Source organism: Galeopterus variegatus, unplaced genomic scaffold (genome assembly GCF_000696425.1).
Source record: "Galeopterus variegatus unplaced genomic scaffold, G_variegatus-3.0.2 Scaffold2016, whole genome shotgun sequence".
Taxonomy (NCBI): domain Eukaryota; kingdom Metazoa; phylum Chordata; class Mammalia; order Dermoptera; family Cynocephalidae; genus Galeopterus; species Galeopterus variegatus.
In genome coordinates, this window is record NW_007728127.1 from 161,304 (window position 1) to 176,289 (window position 14,986).

General features: G+C 42.3%; 1 long non-coding RNA gene across 1 annotated transcript; it reads right to left on the bottom strand.

Moving 5' to 3' along the window:
• Positions 1-13,966: 13,966 nt before the first annotated feature.
• Positions 13,967-14,809, bottom strand: LOC103596454. The gene is made up of 2 exons (XR_551049.1): positions 14,746-14,809; positions 13,967-14,251 (listed from the first exon to the last, which is right to left on the bottom strand). It is a non-coding gene; the product is annotated as an uncharacterized LOC103596454 (long non-coding RNA).
• Between the last annotated feature and the right edge of the window lie 177 nt (positions 14,810-14,986).

Here is a 14,986-nt window from a genome sequence, read left to right on the forward strand (position 1 = left end):
ATCCCACATACAGACCGGTTCCCGCTCACTGGCTGAGCGAGGTGCGGGCGCGACACTGAGGGTTGCGATCCGTTGCCGGACACGAAAAAAGACAAAAAGGAAAAAAAAAACCAAAAAAAAACCTTGCATTTACAGCATAATCAATAAAAAGATTCCTCTGGCTTCTACAAGAAGTTGATGTTGAGATTGCCGATGAGGCCTGGGTTAGGATATTGACCAGATCTGGCCCCTTTCTCTCCTGCTCTATCAGAGGCTGGCCTCTCCTTGTTTTAGCATCTCCATTTTCTGCAGGTGAGTCTTCTGTAATAGTTTTGCTCTCCCTTTCCTTTTTTTTTTGCACTTTCCTCCTTTTTTGTTTGTTTGCTTTTAAGTTAGTCAAAATTTGCAGGAGCAGGTTTGGATGACGTCTCGCCAATCTCTCCTTGGGCTGTCCCTTCACTGAACTGAACTGCCCTTTTCCCTGGACATCTTGGTAGATGCTGTGGCCACGACAGAACTTCTGGGTGTCTATGGTGACAGCGCGGCCTTTGCAGAGTGAGGCCGGCTGGACATTGCTACTCTCGCCACTCCTGTGAGCTGCTGGGACCCTTGTTTTCAAACTTCTTAAAAGCACCATACATAGCTCCTTTTCATTCATGACATCTTGCTCAGAATTCTGATGTTTCATAGGGATAGAGGTAGAACTGTCGCTGTGAAAGTGGGAGTGCTCTTTTGGGGAATGCTGATAAATTTGACTTGTAAATCCCACCGTGTCATCACGATTTTTATCTTTGAGTGTGAAAAATAAAATCCAGTTAGATGTTTCTTTTTGTAAAAAGGAATTGCCTGTCACTTCTTCCCAATTCTTGAGGTTGGAGAAAAGAGAGAGGGGTGGTTGTTGATGGTGAAGGCCATGGGAACTAGTAGGTCTCACAGACCGAGGGCTCAAGTTAGTGGGGAAGGGGACACTGCCCTGGGTGAGATACCTCAGGGGAGAGGGCAGGAGTCAAAGTAAGAATCCAGCTAGGTAAGAATGTGGGACGTCCATGGAGCCATGTGAGGGGGAGGGTTAGAGGAAGGAGCATTTCCTTCTGAGTGACAATATGCTTGTGATGCAGCCGTGATCGCCCCGGTCATCCTGATGATCAATTGAGTACCGAGACCAACAGATACTCTTCACTGAGCCATCCCTATTAGGTGACCCGTGACCTTGACTAATGGCCACTAATCTGTATTCATTGTTTACCAGCAGGTTAATAAGACCTTTAGTACTACCAGAGAAGAAAACAATTAGGAGAGCACAGGCCAGATGACCGCATGACCTGCAGAGAACCCAGACTTGTATCGAGCCCATCAGCCTGGGCTCGGGAGCAGGTGTAGTCCAGTCCTTCCTTTAATTATGCAGGGCTGGCTTCTCATCTCCTTGGGGAGCCCCAAACACTTGACTCATGCATAGGTGCTCTTTGTCCTCACTGGTAGTGTCCTTTCCATCAGCCACACTCTGTAAAGAAAAAATATTTATGCTTTTATATATGTTGGGCTTTCAAGTTTCCCTCTGGTCTGAAGAACAGACCTCCCCCTTGGAAAGTCCAGCCTCTAACACAATGTCTGGCACAAAATAGAACTCGAGAAAGATTTGTTGAATGAACAAATGAATGAGTTAATGAATGGGATGCCTATAGCTTCAGCAAACACATGTATAAACACAGACACTACATCCTCACTCAAGAAAAACTCAGGCTGGAACTTCAGGCAGATAATGGCCTTTTAAGTAAACTTTTAATTGAAGTATAATATACATACAGAAATATATACAAATCATCAGTGTACAGTGGGTGAATTTTCACACCCATGGACATGCCATATCCCCAGGTCAAGAAATAAAATACCACCATCATCCCAGAAGCCCCCTATTCAGCCCCTCTCAGTCACTCCCGACCCAAGGTACCCACTACCCTAATTCTAACACCACACACTGATATCGTCTCATTTCGAATGTTTTCTTTTAACTGTTAACCTATATAAATGTGTTCCAGTGGACAGCTAACTTCCTTGTTAATATTTTTACCTCAGCAATCATAATAAAGAATGCTGTCTTTTCCCACCTTTTTCTTTAGTGCGCTAGTGTGAGTTGGACCAGCTTGATATAAAACTATAGAGCTCGAAGGCTAAAACAGCTTTCCCACAAATGAAGTCGGCCTTCTTGTTTAATCATTTGACCAAGAGGTGCTGTGAACGTCTCTTTGACAGCTAGTGCATCGCAATGCTTATTTGTGGATCAAATTCCAGCCATAGATATTTGCATATTTTTAGTTTAGACACTCACGCGTGCACACGCGCGCACGCGCACACACACACACAGAGTTTTCTGCTTTATTCCTGCCTTGATTTCTCTTTTCCTCTTTCTGTCCTCAGTAGATATCCTTCTCAGCTCCATCTGTCATTGCCTTGGGCTCTTCACGTAAACCTTCCTCAACAGATCCTGTTCTCCAGAATAATCATCACCGTTGCACAGACTGCCTTGAACAGAGCTGTTGTTCACCATACTAAGGCACACACAGCCATGGCGGATTCCTTTTACTTCTACTCGTGATGCAAAGACCATAAGAAATCTAGGTTTGGGCCGGCCGGTGGTGCACTGCTACAGTGCGCCGCTTGGGAGCGTGGTGGCGCTCCCGCCGAGGGTTCGGATCCCACATACAGACCGGTTCCGCTCACTGGCTGAGCGAGGTGCGGGCGCGGCACTGAGGATTGCGATCCCGTTGCCGGTCCCGGTCCGGTACAGACGCGACACTGAGGGTTGCGATCCATTGCCATTCACGAAAAAAAACAAAAAGGATAAAAAAAAAAAAAAAAAGAAATCTAGGTTTGGGCCGGCCGGTGGTGCACTGCTACAGTGCGCCGCTGGGGAGCGTGGTGGCGCTCCCGCCGAGGGTTCGGATCCCACATACAGACCGGTTCCGCTCACTGGCTGAGCGAGGTGCGGGCGCGGCACTGAGGATTGCGATCCCGTTGCCGGTCCCGGTCCGGTACAGACGCGACACTGAGGGTTGCGATCCATTGCCATTCACGAAAAAAAAAAAAAAGGAAAAAAAAAAAAAAAAAAAAAAGAAATCTAGGTTTGGACGGGGAAACTGAGTAGCAAAAGCAACTGTTAGAATGTGTGGCTTTCATTATCTGCCTGAAGTTCCAGCCTGAGTTTTTCTTGAAGGAGGATGTAGTGTCTGTGTTTATACATGTGTTTGCTGAAGCTATAGGCATCCCATTCACTAACTCATTCATTCGTTCATTCAACAAATCTTTCTCGAGTTCTGTTTTGTGCCATTGTGTTAGAGGCTGGACTTTCCAAGGGGGAGGTCTGTTCTTCAGACCAGAGGGAAACTCGAAAGCCCAAATACAGTATTTATAGATCTGGCCTTTAGAGTATAAGAGGCCCCTAATTTCTTAAAATAGAATATTGTTGCTTTTAAATATGCCATACACATGATAAGAGCTCTGTGCATATTTTGGGATGAGGATAATAGTATCGTGCATGTTTCTCTAGAATACATTGGTAGAAACTCTGGATTGTTTAGCTATTTAAATCTAAGAGTAATGGAGGAATAGCTTACTGCCTTTTAGGCTGCCTCCTTTCCTTTCAGCTCTACTCTGATAGAGAAAGTCATATTCTACCTCTGTGTATTGCTCTACAATTTAAAGTCTTATGCCAAAAGGATCTCAGGCATCTTTAAGGAAGCATTATGTAGATGTATGAAGAAAATACTGAACATCCTTTTTGTGTTATAAAATAAGTCATATATTTTCTGTTTCAAATAATTTCTTCCAGGCTCATCAGAAACATTCTCTAACCAGATTATTTAGCCTTGCCCTTTGATAAAAAACAAAGATAGGTCACAAAAAAGTTTCAACAAAGAGCACAGGGGGAGAAAAGACAGATAAATGTCAGAGCTCTGCCCTAAATTAAGATTCCTCCCATAGAAGAATCCTGGACTCAGAAGGCAAGCATGTCCCTTTCCAAGGTGACATCACCCTGTCCTCTCTCGGCTCAGGGCCAGCAAACTCTAGCTCAGTGGTTCCTAGTCTATGAGATGTGGATGCCCGAGAACATGAGGTGTTTTTATCCTGGGTTTGCAAGCATTATGTACAGACTGCGTAAATAATGTTTCACACCTACACTTCTATTTTCTGAAAACGTGGAGATGTGTAATTATGATTAATAAAATACAAAATTCGTTTAAAGTCATTGCTAAGTTCATGGAAGTGTTTTATAGTACTGAGACAATTACTATTTCCTCCATTGGTTGCTGTCAGAAGCGTAACTCTGCTTAGGTGCAGATTAGCAGTTTGTAATAATGATTTAAACATTTGAGGGTCATTGAGAGTGTTGGGGTCCTCCCTTCCCCCCTCCACTTCCATGTTTCACTAGAAGGACACAGTGGAGCCTGGCGGTAGAGTCAGGACAGGACGCCTGCTTTTGTTCCATTTCTAGGACAGAGGTCTGTCTCTCTGGAGGAAGTTATTTGTTCTAGATAAAGGGGCCAATTCTGGGGGGTGGGGAATGCAAATTCAAAAAGAAAGAAAGAAGGAAGGAAGGAAGGGGAAAGAAAGAAAGAAAGGAAGGAACTCTTCTTTCTTCTGTTCTTAGGGGGAATTCATTCATTTACCATTATTGTTGAATTGAAAAAATAGCCGCCATATTCACTGCTTGACTCTTCTTGTGTTGACTACACAACATCCTCTGTCTGTGAGTTTGTGTGAGCACTAGGGAAGAGGTGGAACACCAATTCAGTAATGCTTTTCCTGTGACACATGCAGATGCCAGTAAGGCTAGGTATTCAGCAGGGTTTTAAAAAATTCTTTGGGAAATTAGATAAATCCAAGAAGGTTAGGAAAAAATCACATGTAGTATTCTCCTAAAAAAGCTTATGAAGGGTAAGAAACACTAGCATTTAGGAACCAGAACTTTAGCATAAATCTGATCTGCAAATTTAAAGACGTAACAAATCGTGTTGGGGAATCTGTACACAAACCTGAGAAGCAGGCAGCCTTTTGGATTTCTTACTCACAACTAGCGTGAATGTAAACTGGTGCAACCATTTGTGACAATAATTTGGCCTTTTCTTGTGAAGCTGAAAATTCACATACCCTATGGCCCAGCCGTTCCACTCCTGGGGTACACCCACAAGAAAAACCCGGAGACATATTAAGAATGTTCTGAGCAGATCTGTTTGTAATCACAAAAATTTATAAGTAACTCAAAAGTCCATCGACAGCAGAAAGGATGCATTCATTGTGATATGTCCACACAAAGGAATATTATCAAAGTGACCAAATAGAAGATGAACTATATAGAGCGACATGCAACAAAATGGATGAGTCTTAAAAATATAATATTGAGTGAGAAAGTTAAGTCTGAGAAATTACATGCAACATTAAGCCCCTTTTATAACATTAAAAACCACTGAAACCAAACAACCAATTTTTCCAGGATAGGTATTGTGTGATAGAACATTGTAACACACATATATGTACCAGGAAATGAATGGTAGACTGAGAAGTCAGCCTTCAGGACTGTCAGGTGGGCAGATGTAAGTTACACTCGTTGTGGGTGGTGGGTTGGTGGACGTTCTATACATTATTTTACAGCTAGGGTGAGGGAGGCACACAGGGACCAATGATGAGTGTGTGTCACGAGCCAAGATGCATGACTCATCTGATTCTGCACGTCCAGGTGGGGCGGGGTTGGGGGGAAGCTGTCACAGGTCTTCCAGGACGCAGACAGACCTGAGAGCTTTTCAGACAGAATTTCAGCCTGAGTAGACAGAGGAATGGAGTAGATATGTTATTAGAGTTTATCACCCAGTGTCCCGCAGGGTCATCAGTGCTATGAAGGAGAGCACTCCTGCCCTGAGGAGTTTTCAGCCTGTCCCAGACAAACAAAGCAACAATTGAGACATTGATTCTGAAATGAAACATTACAGCTCTGGAGTTCATTGTTTTTATATGTTTTTCTGCTTTGCTGTGTTATTGTAACTTGTATTCGTCCATTTTTGTTGCTTATAACAAAATACACTGAACTGGGTGATTTATAAAGAAAATGAAATTTATTGCTTACAATTTCTGAGGCTGGGAAGTCCAAAGTCTATCTGGTGGTGGCGACAATGACCCAGGGGTCTCACATCGCAAGATGGTGGAAGCAGAGAGAGCAGAGAGAAAGCAAGACAGACTCTCTCTTCTTTTAAAGCCCTCAGAACCACTCCCTTGACCACCATTTTTAATCCATTCACTACTGCACGGTCCTACAATCCAATCACCTCTTCAAGGCTCCACCTTTCTTTTTTTTTTTTTTTTTTCCCTTTTTTTGTCTTTTTTCGTGTCCAGCAATGGATCGCAACCCTCAGTGTCGTGCCCGTACTGGACCGGGACCGGCAACGGGATCGCAACCCTCGGTGCTGCGCCCGCACCTCGCTCAGCCAGTGAGCGGGAACCGGTCTGTATGTGGGATCCGAACCCTCGGCGGGAGCGCTGCCACACTCCCAAGCGGTGCACTGTAGCAGTGCGCCACCGGGCCGGCCCCAAGGCTCCACCTTTCAATTACCATAATAGGATTCCCACCCTCTTAACAGTCACAGTGGGGGCTAAGTTTCTAATACATAAAACATGGGGGACACAATTCAAGCTTCAATAGTTTTGGGGGGACCTAATTCAATCCACTACATAACTCAAATATTTTTATTGTATTTTTCTGACAATAAAGTTATTGTAAAGACAAAAATTTGGAAAATACAGAAAAGTATAAAGAAGAAAATCTATTCATTATTCCAAAGACCAATGGTAATTATTATTAACATTTTGGTGTATTTTCCTACTGTGGACTATGGTTGGGTAAGAACCACTGAACTACCTGCCTGTTGTATATTTTCTGACCAAGGCAACCTAGCAAAATGGTTCAGATCTTGGTTCTTTTGTGGTGAAACCAAACTGAATTTTGAATCCCAGCTTCGGCCTTACCAACTGTATGCCCTTGGCAAGTCGATCGCCTTCCCTGTGCCTCAGCTGCATCTTGGCAATACCTAGGTTTGTTTTGAGGGTTAACTGAGCTGAAATGTGGAGCAATGAGCAACGGCAGCGTCTGGCACACAGTCCACCTGCAGTGATAGTCGTGATTTATTATTAAAACGATGGGCCTGGTTGTTAACTGAGCTGAAATGTGGAGCAATGAGCAAGGGCAGCATCTGGCACACAGTCCACCTGCAGTGATAGTCGTGATTTATTATTAAAACGATGGGCCTGGTTTGAGGCAGGATGTTCATTTAGTTAGAAGCTGAGGAACTTGGAAAAGCTCCTGAGAATAGCAGCAGGAATTTCAGGTTATAAAGGTACAAAGGGCTACATCATTTCTGACCTGAAGTCAAACTGGTGGGTGACTTCCAATAAGTGAAGACTGGAGGCTGCCCTAGACGATTTGAGAGCCCAGGGAAATAAGCTTAAGCCTGGCCTGTCAGCATAATAGGTTCATTTATCCTCCTCTGGTGAGAAAAAATACCTTCAACATGACAAGAAGATGGGGTAGTGGTGGACATGACCGTGGACAGGCAGTGTCATCTCTGGAGCCTTTGTCTGGGCCACAGCAACTCTAAGATTAGTAATATGCCTGTTTGCTTTCTTTCTCCTGAACTGAGGACCAAGCAAGCAGGGCACTTAGGTTGAAGCCCCAAAGATTATGTTCTGAAAATGATGGCATATCCTGACTACTGAAGGTTTTGTAAAACGTCAAAGAACCAGAGTGGCTTTAGGCTTCTCAACAGCAACTCTGCAAACAGCAGATAAAAAGCAACGCTTCCAACAATCTGGAAGACTGTGATATCTGGCCACATGATCAGTTAAGTGTGTAGTGGAATAAGGATACTTTTAGACACACAAGTTCTCATAAAACGTACCTCTTCCTCAGTACAGTAGGTGGAAGATGTGTGCCATCACTACGAGCAAGTAAACCAAGCAAGTGAAATGGGAAAGCAGAGGGTCCAACACCACCCGGCAGGCAAAGCGGGTGCAGAGGGAGATCCTGCTGCTGAGGACAGTTGACTCCGATTGCGACAAGCCCGATAATCCCAGGAAGGCTTTCTATAAGTGATGAAGTTAACAACTGCTGTGAGAGCTTGTATTGAGAAAACATTTATTCAACTAAGGGAGAGCTTGGGGATCAAGTAATGATAATAACAGACAACTAAGTGAAAGAAAAAGAAAAGGCCATTTTGGAGGATGGAGAAGCTGGAAAGGAAAGGAAAAGTTTATGATAATTTTCCTACTTAAAAACAACATAGCAAAGTTATTTACAGTAGCCAAAAGGCGGAAGCAACCCAAGTGACCAGTGACAGAGGAGTGGATAAACAAACTGGTATATCCGTAAACGGAATATTATTCGGTCTTAGAAACAAAAGAAATTCTGACACTTGCTACAATATGGACAAACCTGGAGGACATTATGCTAAGTGAAATACGACAGATACAAAAGGACAAATACTGTGTGACTCCACTGATATGAGGGACTTAAGAGGAGTCACATTCATAGAGACAGAAAGTAGAACTGTGGGTGCCAGGGGCTGGGGGAGCGGGGAATGGGGAATTACTGCTCAATGGGTACAGAGTTTCTGTCTGAGAGGACGAAAAAGTTCTGGAGATGGATGGTGGTGACTTAATGCCACTGAACTGGGCACTTAAAAGTGGTTAAAAAGGTGAATTATATCTTATGAATACTTTACCACAATAAAATTTGTTTTTAAAAAACGAACAAAAATACCTTGTAAGATGCTGTACAAATAAATGGAATTATAATTGTTTTCCTCACAGTGATGAATATCAGATTTTCAGACTCAGATGTTAGCAATTTCACTTTCACTTTCAAAACCAGGTGTAGAAACTACCTGTTTATTACAAAATCGTATGTCTTTATTTAAGAAATCTATTATTGGAAATGCATACTCTAACAAATGTCTTCTGTATATCTGTCTTCCAGCGATTACCTCTATGCCTTAAGATCACTTTGTATGTCTCTTCCAATATATAATTTTTAATGTAAAAAAATCTGACCATACTATATATCTGGCTTAAAAATTGCTTTTAAAAAGCTTTACAGTACATTTTGCCTTCTTTCCACATTTATGTCTATACAAACACACGCACTGGTTCATCCTGGGTTTTGCCACCAAAACAAACAAACAAACAATAAAAACAAAAACAAAAAGAACCCCACACTTGTTTTCTTAATATTTATTTTTAATAATAACTCTGAGAAGTGTTTCATATTAATATAAGTTCCTCTTAGAAAGACAAGTCCCTCTGTCATTAAAAAGGAAATTTTAAAAAGCCTCCTTTGTACATTACGTATTTTCTCAGGGATACATTAAATAGAAATATTGATTTTTGTTTTAAGAACACAACAATTCCAAGTGTAAATCATGAGAGTATTTTTTTCCTTATTTAGTAAAGCAAAATAAAAGGTTGTTTAGAGATGACAGATGACGTTTCTTCTGCAAGTCTTGGTGGGAAAGGACTGGAAATGCTTTGTTCCCCTGAAGCCAAACTGCTCAGCAGTTAAAACTCAAGGAGCGGTCAGACAGGTTTAACAAGAATGATGCCTACCTCTCCACACCCACCTTTGCAAGACAGAACTGCTTCAAGGCTTTGTTGAAACTGCTGAGGAACTGTACGATAACTTTTTCCTATATCTGAAATGTTTCTGTCTCATGCCAGCAGGCTTTAAATGTTTCAGGTTAAAATTCTGCAAATCAGTAAACAATGCACAAATAGAATCAAGTTAGATTTGCTGCCATAGGCATTACTTTATTATTATTTTATTTTATTTTTCTCACAAACATGTTTATTTTTACTTTCTTTTCTTTTCTTTTATCAATATACACTGTAGTTGATTTTCACGTCCTTTTACCAAATCCTCCCTCCCCACTCCCTTTCCCCCCTCCCCATGGGCATTCATTTAAAGGAGAAGAAACAATCCTTTGGGTGCTCCCCCTGATTTGCTCAACTTTCTCTTAAATCCAGCTCTTTCTTGCTAAAGAGAAACTATCTCATTTGGAAGTCAGCAGTCAGTTCACTTAAATCTTGAGGATCTGGTTAGAGAACTAGAAGTAGCCCAGTTGTTTTGGACCTTCCCAAGTCTGAATGGCCCATGGAAGTTCTTAGAGCTTCCTAGTGGCCCATGGATTACTGAAGGTTTCAGGAAGGAACTCTCACCCTTTTTTCGGGTCTGCAGCCCAACGATGAGGGCTATGGAAGGATTGCTGGGAAGACCCTACAAGGGATGGCCTGCATCCCGTAGGGCAGGATCATTTTCATGTTTGCTGTAACTGCCTTCCATGAAGCCATCGTTCACAGCCTCGCCCCTTCTTGTTTCCCATCCACAGTGAATGCTACTTGCCATTGATGTGAAAAGAACAAGGGTGGATCATCGGCATGGAAAGCTCCAGGATCTGCACTTGACCACTTTCAAAGAACCTTTTTAAAAACAATGCCACCAGACAATATTATGCACCTTTTAGAGCAGTACTAACAAGATGTTTTACATAAGTTTGGAAAATGCTCATGATATAATGCTAAATTAAGAAGCTGAATACGAACTCGCATATATAATCTGACATCAGTTAGCTAAAGATTCATCGGGGAGATTTTTTCTGGAAAGAAATCTACCAAAAATGACTGCCTTGCCTGGTTGTTATAATTATAGATTAAATTTTCTTTCTCCATTCCCTCCTGCATTTTCTGATTATTTTACAGCAAACATATAGACTTTTATAATCAGGAGGGAAAAAATCCCCAACTTGAGTTCATCCTTTGAAGCAAGTCTCTTGCGTGATTTGCTGAGTGAGCTCTCGGCTCCAATCTGGGTTTTGCCCCCTTCCAGGCTGGGACCTTGGCAGGTAATGTAAGTTCTTTCTCAGGCCTCAGTTTTCTGGGAGTAGGACGAGATGAGGAGTGCCACTCCCGTGCCTCGCTCAGCCAGTGAGCGGGAACCGGTCTGTATATGGGATCCGAACCCTCGGCGGGAGCGCCGCCGCGATTCCCAAGTGGCGCACTATAGCAGTGCGCCACCGGGCCGGCCCAAGGTTAATTTATTTTGCTCTTGTATTATATTCACTGATTGTGTGGGTGGCCCACTAAAGTAAGTGTGAGTTATTGGTTAGCTTGGTAGGTTAGAACTCAGTAGGCCAAGGGTGTGGGTGGCCCCCATATGGTCCAGAGCTGTGCTTGTCATTATCTGGACCCTTAACCTCCAGCCTCCTATCTTGTGAACTTGGGCTCTTAATGAAAAACAGGATCAGGCTGGGAAAAATGAATGAATCCCTAACATCCATGCTATCCAAATAAAGGCAGTCGAAAAACATACTCTTAAAACACAAAGGATAGCACAACTTACTAGCTATTACTTGTGCAACAACAAAAACGAGTGGAAATAAAAATAAATCTCACTCCTACAGTGACAGAAAATGTATTTGAGATGTTCCTCTCAGTTATTTAGTTTCTAAAATGTAAACCACCCTCTCCTGGCTAAAACAAAAACCACTACAAACAGAAAAATTCTCCTGTTTCTGAGGACACCTGAACAAAGGAAAATAATGAAAGGTTTGGGACAATGTATATACTTTACAAACATTTTCCTATTTCTGAAATGGACTTCGTATGTTTTACCAAAATGCTTTCTTCAATGAAAGCCTTGAATAGTTTCAACTTGAACTAGGAAAGATCAATCTTATTTTTGCGACACTGAGATACTAGATTTCACGATTTCTGGAAGATTCTAATTTATTCATATAAATGGAAGAGTAAAAAAGAAAAAGTAAATATATATATTGCATTCCTAAAAATGTAATTGTCTACCATTTAAATAGGAATTTTCTTTACCTCACATTATAGCTCCAATCCTACCTTTTGCCTATAGTTCTCATTTATTAAAATACTACTCCCCTGGCAGGCAGAACACTTATTTTAACTCACAGGCTGTAAATCTTTCTGTGATGAGGGGATATCATTTGCCAACAGAGATATGAGAGAGTTCCCATGGGATTTTGAGCAAGTAAATGGTTCCTCTTAATCTCACTGAAATCAAGGTGTTCTGTTTAGTTTTAAAACTCTGCCCAGGATATGCCTCTCTCTTAGCTGCAAGGTCATTTCTAATGTCAGGCAGAGAGAAAGTTGCCTGTCAGTGATCTGTCTCTATCAGTAGAAGGGGAGGTATCTGCAAGTGGAGAGAGAAAAAATAGCTGACCGTAGGTCAGCTAGTAAAGACTTTGCCAGATTTTGGATTCTGAAATTCTTAAACCTAATTGTAAGAAACAAGCTACTTTTAAATCCCTTTGCTGTGTGCCCACAATTCTATAAACATACCTGGATTATAGCATGCCTAATGCACTGCAATTATTCGTTTTCCTGTTGCAGACTTTGATATCCTACAGAGCAAAGTTGTGCATTATTCATATTCGTGAGTTTGGCATTGAGCCTATTGTGTGACACACAGTAAATGTTCAATAATGGCTTTTATATGAATGAATGTTAAATATCTCCAAGAGGGAGGTTTACTAATTCACATATGGGATAAAGATGGAATCACTGAAGGTTAAAATTTCACATTGAGCAACGAGCTTTCGTTTTAATGGATGGTACCTTAGCTTTATATGATGTCTCGTAGTTTTCAAGAATGTTCAGATAGTTTATTTCATTTGACCCTCACTGTAGATCTGGAAGGTTGGCAGAGCGAGTATTATTATTTCTATTTTGCTCTTGCCCAAGTAAATTGTAGTACTAGCATCAGAACTATGGTCTTCTGATCCCTAATCCTCACCACAAGGATGAGCCAACCTAGAGGACTAATGTGTGCATGACATCTCTCTAGCATGTCTACTTATTTCATTCTCTTATTTTCCTTTATCAACCTTAGTGAAAGACAAATGAAAGCCATTGTCCTCTCAGACCTGGCATATTTGGAAGCCATTGTGTTCTTGGGAGTGCCTGGAAGAGTGCAGGAAGCAATAAGACAGGCTAGGAAGCAATGGCAGCCAGATGTATGTATTCAGCGGGCAGTGCTTTTCACCTCTTCCCCTGTTGTGCAAACAGATTGAACAGCTCTGTGAGCCTGGGTGTTGTTTGGGTCTGTGCAGAGCCCTGCTCCTGACTACCCAATGTGAGCTCTCAGAGAAGCCTCTTGGCTGAGGGGTGCTGTCATCATCACTGGGAGGTAGTTGCTAGATATGTGTGTTGTTTTTAAGGAAAATTTCTCCTGTGGAATTGCACGCCCCTTTTATCACACATTATTGGAGAAAAGGAATCCCTGAATTTTTAAAATCGAAGTATTACTACAACATTTTTAAGGACTGTAGCTGTGCCTCATTCATCTTTGTATTTTGCAGAGTCTGGCATTAACCTTTCCATCTAGCAGGTTATAATTATTTGCTGAACAAATGTGCAAAGAAGAAAAACATCCTAAATCAAATGTTGTACATTATACCCTGACACCCTGAAATGGCCTTTCTTCTTTCCAGCCAATGGATATTATGGGCTGTTTGTGCTGAGGCTGACTTCCAGCCATTAATTCCATTTCAGAAAAAACAGTCTCATTTATAAATCAGTTTGTACAATCATTTGATCACTTGACCACATAATGAGAAGAAATTGAGACAATTATGGAAATTATCGGGTGTGCTAACAGTAGTAAACTTTTATCTCGTATGTTTGACTCAGATTTAAGCTGTTCAACTGTGAAGAAAAAGAAAAGGACATTTCGTCAAAGATTGTGGCTAAAAGGTCAAGGCGTCATTAGAAGTGCTATAGTATGGCAACTTCTAGAAAACTCCCCCCCCTCCCTATACAACATGCAAATGTAGTTTGTTTTTCGTTTTCAGTTCATAAATATTTCGGAAATACATTGTAGAAGGTAAGTTAACTAGCATTGCTCAAGAAGATGAGAAATATTTATAAGTATCTTTAAATGGTGTTTATTAAAGAGTAATTTAACAGTTTTCCAAATTATAGAAACAGCTTTTTAAGGATCATGTGACTGGGTGTGTATGTAAACCCGGTTTCTGGAGTACTTAACACTCAGCCACTAACTGGGAGTGGCCCTGGAGCAAATCGCCGGAATGTTCTGGCTCGGAGTTGCTTATCTGTACCAAGTGGATGATATCTGTCCAGGATTCTTTGCCACTGGCAGGCTCAAGTCCAGGAAGGGCCCCCGCCATCGACTTGTGCAGAGAGCTCTGAGTTCCTAAAGGGACCGGGTTTGTAGAGAAAGGTGTTCGGGGGCGCGCGTGAGACAAGCATCCCCAAGGTTCTTTTACACAATTTGGAAATTCGGGCTGGGGGTTGGAGTCTTTACAATTTCTCGTTTATAATGGCCATCAAAAAGGAAAATAAAAGAAATTGCAACTTATATTTTCATGTTATTACATGAAAAATGCTCTAGTGTTTTATCTTAACGCCAAAAGAATTTATGGTTAAAACTTCGTCAGGAAGTGGCGGGTCTCTGTAAAAATCATTTTTTTCACGTCGGAAATCGGAATTAAGGCCATTTTCCTGTATTACTGGAATAAAAGAAAATTCGGGGGTGGGAAAGCCCCCAAACAAAACCCCTTTATCCAAGCGTTTTCTCCTCGACTGTGTTTCTATTCAAAGCTTGGTTGGTACCGTTTCCAGGGATGAGCAAAAGTAAACGTTTAATAAGTAATTGTCCAATCGAGTGGCCCTTCCAGCCCAGCTTACTTCCGCCCCGGGAACCGGAGACATCCTCAAAAGCCGGGGCACGCTTTCCCGACCCGTGTGCTCGGAGCGGAGCTCGGCGGCCCCCGCGAGCGCACGTCCTCCCCGCGGTGGTCGCGCCGGGGGCGGTCGGGTCGCGGGGACCCCGCCCCTCCTTGCGTTACTCAGGCCTCGGTGGAGCTGGGCGGAGCCGCCGGGCGCAGGTGGGGAGTGGCGGCCCGAGCGCGTCGGCGACACCCCCGGG